We start from the raw sequence: 7,227 nt of genomic DNA on the forward strand, positions 1-7,227 counted from the left end.
TTTTTAAGGATTTACTGGACATTGGCTCTGAACTGATGCTAATTCTAGGAGACCCAAAACGTCACTGTGGTCCACCAATCAGAGTAGAGACTTATACAAGTCAGACGGTTAATGGAGTTTTAACTCAGCTTTATCTTAACATGAGTCCAATACATCCACAATCCTTCATGGTTATTTTCCCAGTATCAGAATGGGTAATTAGAATAGACATACTTAGCAACCGAAGAAATTCCACACTGGTTCCCTAACCTGTGAGTAAGGACTATTACAGCAGGAAAGGTCAAATGGAAGTCATTAGAAAAGCTTCTACCTGGGTAAACAGGAAACCAAAAGCAATACTGCCTACCTGGAGGGCTGGTAGGGATTAATACCACACAAGGACTGGAAGTACGCAGGGGTAGTAATTCCCAGTACATCCTCATTCAACTTGCCAGTTTGTCCCATTCAGAAAATAGATGGGTCTTGGAGATTGCTAGTGGATTATCATACACTTAACTAAGTGGTGAACTCCAATTTCAGCTGCTCTTCCAAACGTGGTTTCATAGCTTGAGTAAATTAATACATTTCCTTGTACCTGAAATGCAGCTATTGGGCTGGCAAATTCTTTTTTTCTCAGTACTGCTAGGAAAGACCACCAAAAATGATTTGCTTTCAGTTGGCAAGGCTGGCAATAGAACTTCACTGTTCTACTTCGGGGGATAACAGATTTCCAACCCTATATCATAATTGAGCCCGCAGGGATCTTGATTGCCATTCTTTTCCACAGGACGTCATACTGGCCCAGTTCAGTGATGAAATTAAGTTGATTGCATCTAGTGATCAAGAAGTAACAGCTACTCTAGTCTTATTGGCAAGATATTGGCATGTGAGAGGCCGAGAAATAAAACTGACAAAAATTCAGGGGACTTCTAAACTAGTGCAATTTCTAGGGGCCCAGTGGTGTGGATGCGGGGCATCCTTTATAAGGTGAAGGATAAGTTGTTGTATTTGGCTGCTTTTATAACCAAAAATAAAGCATAACAACTAGTGGGGTTCTAGATTTGGGAGGCAACATATTCTTCATCTGGGTTTGCTGATCCATTTACAAGTGACTCAAAAAGCCGCTAGTTTTGAGTGAGTATCAGAACAAAGGAAAGCTCTGCAACAGGCCCATTTCTCTGTCATTTGAGCCATAAGGCTGACATAACAGAGCATGAAGTGTCCATGACAGATCGAGATACAGCTTAGAGACTTCAACAGATCCCTATTGGTGAATCACGGCATACCCGTGGGATTTTCTGGGACATTCCTGATGGACAGACTTGATGAAAAATTTTTCTAGTGGGCAGAACATTGATCAATGCATCTGGTTATTCATTTTACATGGAAAGAGAAATTGCCAGAAGTCTGAGTGCATACTGACTCATGAATGGAAGCCAACGTTTGAGCTGGATGTTCAGGAACTTGGAAGGAACATGATTAGAAATTTGCAAAGAGGAGACTTGCAGAAGAGGTAGATGCATAGACTACATATGTGGTTAGGATATTAGGAAACTGTGTTTCAAAAATAATTAATACATAGCAAGTGAGACTACATTGCAAGAAAAGAAACAATACTGTATACTGTATGGAAAGTAAGTTTAATGGTGAAATAAAATTTACTTTATAGCACAATTAAATACTATTTCAGTATGTGCTTTAAAAAGCCATATTTATTTGAAAGTCTTTTTCCTCCACTCTTTTTTCTTCTTTAGTAGGTTTGAATTTTTCAAGTTGGGGCATTTCATTTATTGCACAGAAAGTAATGGAATGAAACAAACGAGCAAGTAAATACTTTGCACACAGTAATGCTACAAGAATAAAACATCATTTGTCCATATCCCAGCAGATTAAAAAAGGTTCTCTGACTGTAATATCTCTAGAATGATGAATCTCTGTCTTGAGTGATATCTTCTGCATCAAAAGTCACGGGTTGCTTCACAGAGATGTGAGATATATCACATCAGAAAGAAGTGAAACGACCTTACAATGCAGCAACTCTGAGTGACCTCAGCATGTCTGTTAGCTAACTTCATTGGTAAGAAAAATAAATAAGCAGTGACCATAAAAATGGTCTTTTTTTTTTAGTGTATAATTATGGGATGGGGGGCTTAGAAGGTGATAATTTTTTTTTACAAAACTTAAGAATCAATTACCCACTATAGTATTACAATACCATCAAAGAACACTCCCAAATCCCAAACCTTTGCAGAGATTCTTCCATGATTGGTAGTGTTTTGGCATTAGTGTGGAGCATGTGATAGCAGCCTTCCATTAATTAAGCATTCATTTAATACGTTTCTTGCAACTCCCTTAACTAGGTTCTGAATACATCTAGGCCTGAAGGAGCAAGAAGAGGAAACAGCATTGATGTAGGGACCAATGGAGGAGGAGGCATCCCTCAGAAGCTGGTATCTTAGAATATGGCAACTATAGGGCCTTCAGCAAGGCAGGAAGGGACTATCAGGAACAGAGTGCATGGGTCAATATTCCTATGTCTCTCCCCCTACATCCTCCATTATTCTCCCAGATTCTCCCATTAGCCACCTGGAAGCCAGAGGGCAAGAGTGCCCAGATGAGGCAGCCCACAGAGCTCAGTTTCCAGAATGACAGAAATGAATTAATATGAAGGGCAACAGAAAATACCAACACAGCCAACTCCCTTTTCCATTCAGCATCCATTCTTGTCTATGCTAAGAAGAAACTTGCTGAACCCAGCCACACTATTATGGAGAATGACATCAATTCAGATATACTTCCAACCAGAATTTAAATTGTAAGGCCAGCTGCTACCAATACTCTACACAGAAGATAGCAAAGAAAAGCATTAAAAATAAATCCACAATTGCAGTTGGAGACTTAACATTCCTTTCTCAGTATAAGATAGAAATTGTAGAGAGAAAATCAGCAAGGATAAAGAAGAAGTGGACTTGCTTCTAGAATCTTCTTCTGGAATCTAAGCTTTGACCTTAAGAAACTAAAGAAAAAAAAAAGCACACAATAAACCCAAATCAGAAAAGGGAAGACAATGATAAAGATCATGGCAGAAATCAAGGAAATTGAAAGCAGAACAAAACAAAAGAGAAAATAAATGAACCAAGAAAGTTCATTGTAAGGTTGAAATAAAGATGATAAATATCTAGGAAAACTTACAAACATAAAGGAGAGGAGACACAGATTACTCATAAGAGTACTGAAAGAAGAGATATTCCTACAGATTCTTAGGATATTTAAAGGATAACATAGGAATACTACAGACAGCTCTACCTACTTAAATTTCACAACTTATAAACATGGACCAAAGACAAAAACTATAAAATACCAAAATTCACTGAAAAGGAAATATATAACAAATATTCATGTATAGCTATTAAAAATGAATTCATATTTAATCCTTCAGGTGAAAACCCAGAGCTAGATGATTTTATTGGCAAACATTTTAAGATAAATGACACTAGTTCTAAACAATTCCTTCCAGAATATAGAAGAAACACTTCCCAATTCATTTTGTAAGTTCAGCATAACACTGACCTCAAAAGCATACCAAGATAGTTAACAAAAAGAAAAATACAGACCAACATAACTCACCACTATAGGCACAAAACCCTCAAGAATATGGAAACAACAACAAAAGAAATCTAGCAATACATAAAGAGAAGAATATGCCACCATCAAGTGGAGTTTACCCCAGAAATACAATGGCATTTAAATATGTGAAAGTAAATAAATATAATTTTGCATGTTAATAGTCTGAAGAAGAAAGAAAAACATATGATCCTATCAATTATTACAGTAAAGGCATTTCACAAAATACAATATCCATTTGTGATTAAAATTCTCAGCCACTGGGAATACAAGGAAACTGTCCCTCTGTAGATAAAAGTCACCTACAAAAGGTCTACAGCCAACATCACGCTTCCTGGTTAGAGTGAATGCTTTACTCCTAAAGTCGGGAGCAAGGCGAGCATGTCCACTTCACCACTCCGATTTAACAGTGTACTGGAAGCCTTAGTCAATACAATGAAACAAACAAAGACGGAAACAAAAGTTAAACAGATTTGAAATGAAGAAATAATATTTTTCCTATTCACAGATATTATGCTTCTCTAATGTAGACGATACTAACAAAACCAAAAGCAAACACAAACTCTTAAAATTAATGTGATTAGGAAAGATTGTAATTCGATGTCAAAACAAAAAAATTCAATTGTATTTCTATATACTAGTAATGTAAATGGAGACAGAATTTTTAAGATGAGTTAAAATATCTGTAAAAATACTAGGTGAAATCTAAGAAAACAAGTAGGGTCTGTATGCTGAGAAATATGAATACTGATGAAAGAAATTAAACAACATCTAAGAAAATGGAGAAACATATTGTGTTCAATTGGAAGTCAGCATAATAAAGATCTAAATTCGCCCCAGATTGATCTATAGATCAATAATCCTTTCTGTCACAATTGCCATGTGTAGACAAATGAGCTTCTGTTCACAAGCAGCAGCCAGAAGTCCCATTCCCTTCCAAAAGGTACAGGGATATCAACTTTACCTGTCGCCATGGCAATCTCATGCTGGAGTTCACCTGTGCTTATAAAAATGCTGTGACCTGATAAAATTTGCTCTCTCTTAGATAAGCTTCAGTGTATACCCCCTAACATTCTGAGATTCGATTCAAAGTTTCTTTAAATTTCAAGCAAAGGTGTTTTATTTCAACTTCCTGTTAGCTCTTTCTGCATCCAATAGAAAATATCTATCCCACCTTCTGTATTTTCTTTACAATATCCAATTCCCTTCCTTATATTTATTGCCAACAGTAGTCTAAGCATATTTCTAAGAATCTTAACAGTATATATGAATGTGAGGCATTGTATTAACAGCTTATAGGAATAATAATTTATTAAGCATATGATATATATATATATATATAATTTCACTCAAGTAGTCAGGGTCAGTGTTTAACACATAGTAGGAATTCATCAAAGGTATCTTAGAGGAAAATATGATTTCATATGCATTATTTGACCCCTAAAATCAGGAGAAGTTTTATGTATTGTATGGCAACTCTTATATGCTAAGCACCATTTGTACTATTTACATTATAATTATATTGCATTATTTATATCATTTTACTTTTATGTCTTATATTGCAATGTTCTTACATTTTGTAAAAAATTTGAAATACAAAGAAGATAACTCACTTGTCCAATGCTATAATATTTGAAAATGATAAAACTGTAACTTGAACATCCTATTCTAGTTTTCATGTTACTTTAATGCAACTCAAAATTTATCTGTAGAAGCATTGTTGACCGTTGTTCCATTAAGTTATGTGCATGATGCAATTTTATATCATAAGGAAAATTTAATTTAAACAAAAATTTTATTCTATTTGTAAAATAATTTGAATATTTAATGAGAAATCTTGAGGCTAATGAATTTTGCTATGCTGTAATTGAGGGTCATGCCAGAATGAGAGTCTTTAATCACGATAATTTCCCAAAGACGAGCCTGAAATTGTCTGAGACTGAAGTGGGAGACGTCATAAATGTCATTCCAGACGTGAGCTAGTAAAGAGACGGGTAATGATTCAAAACTATATTTTAAAAACTTTTTAAACTAATTTGTTGTGAATCATAGTCACTGATTTGGAAATAACTTTTGTAGAGCCCATCCTTTTGAAAATTGTAGCTGAGAAAATGGTATGTGTGTGACATTACATTATCCATTTATAAATGAAAGTAGTAAAAATGAGTTTTACTTAGCATAAAAAGACACTAAGAGAAATTTCTTCTGGAGAGTAATTTCAGCCATCATTTGATAGGCTATTAAAGAGCAACCTGATGGTTGAATCACTGTCTATGCTGAATTGAATAACTGCAGGCAAACAAGGTGCATTCAAACAGAATCATGACAATGATTTACATCTAAAAAGGGAGCTGCATTTGTTTATTTATTGCCTTGACTTTAGGCAGTTAAACTGTCTCATAGCACATATACTTCCTAATCCATTGTCAGAATCACCCAGGGAATTCAGTGTGGATGAATTACCAGGCCAATGATAAGTGAAAGAAAGTCCTTGGAAGATACCGGCACCTACACAAATATTTTGGGTACCCAGGGAATCAAGGCTTATAGCAACTCTCAGTGACTCCTATCTAGGAGGTAAGGATCAGCCCAGGCAACTGCATGTAATGGAAGCCTTGGGAGTGAATCATCCATGAGAAGGATATTGCTCTGTCCACACAGGCAAAAGGGACAAAGAGTTTATGTATGCCCTGTCAGTGAACAGAAGGAAGAAGAGAACTGAACTCAAGTGGTAATTTCCAAAAATTATAATATAATATACTAACGATAATGATGAATAAATCATATTCATAATAATGAATAGATTGTATCAAATGATTTCTATGCACTAGGCACAGTGCAATCATAACACTCCATGAAAGGGATTCATTAATTTTCCATATCTTACATATAAGGGAAATGAGGACACTGTGTCCCTGACAATATTGAACTTTACCTGAACCCTATGCTCTTGGCAAACGACGACGGCTAAGAAATCTCCCATCATTTTGTGCTCTGGGAAAAGGCTCAGCATAGAGGACTAGCTTCTCTAAATGACTTAGACAAGAATAGCTATTGGTTCCCTCCCTCTAGAGCTTCCTAGGTGAAATCTGCAACCTGCCCCCTTTACACAAAGGGCAAGGAGAGATGGAAGAAAGAGGCAGATCACTCCAGATTGGTAGGTGGCAGGTGTAATAAGCAAGGGAACTTACTTAGGAAACATGTCTTGGGCAGCTGCAAGATGAGCATATCTCCCCACCTGCCTGCCAGAATCTTAAAGTTTCTATAGAGGCTTTAACTGAGTTCAGTCACAATTGCCATCCAGATCTCAACAACACATTGCTCTCTCAAGGCTGTGTCCTTGGGCAGCTTCTTGCACAGGGAAGGCAAGCAGGGTGCACATCCCAAGGACAGGAGAGGAGTGAGGAGTCTCTGATTGGTCCAGCTTGAAGGTCAGCCTGCGGTCACATCCTTTCCATGACCTCCTCCAACAGTGCTGGCCCAAACTTTCTCATGGATTCCATAAGATTCACGGATGACTTCATTGTTTACCTGTGACAAGGTAAGACACAGGCTCCTTACCTTTCACCTGATCCTGGTGGTAAGGCCAGACACAGACCTTCCAGCTCCCTGTTCCTTGTCTTG

The sequence above is a fragment of the Equus asinus genome, chromosome 20 (assembly GCF_041296235.1).
Source record: "Equus asinus isolate D_3611 breed Donkey chromosome 20, EquAss-T2T_v2, whole genome shotgun sequence".
Lineage (NCBI taxonomy): Eukaryota > Metazoa > Chordata > Mammalia > Perissodactyla > Equidae > Equus > Equus asinus.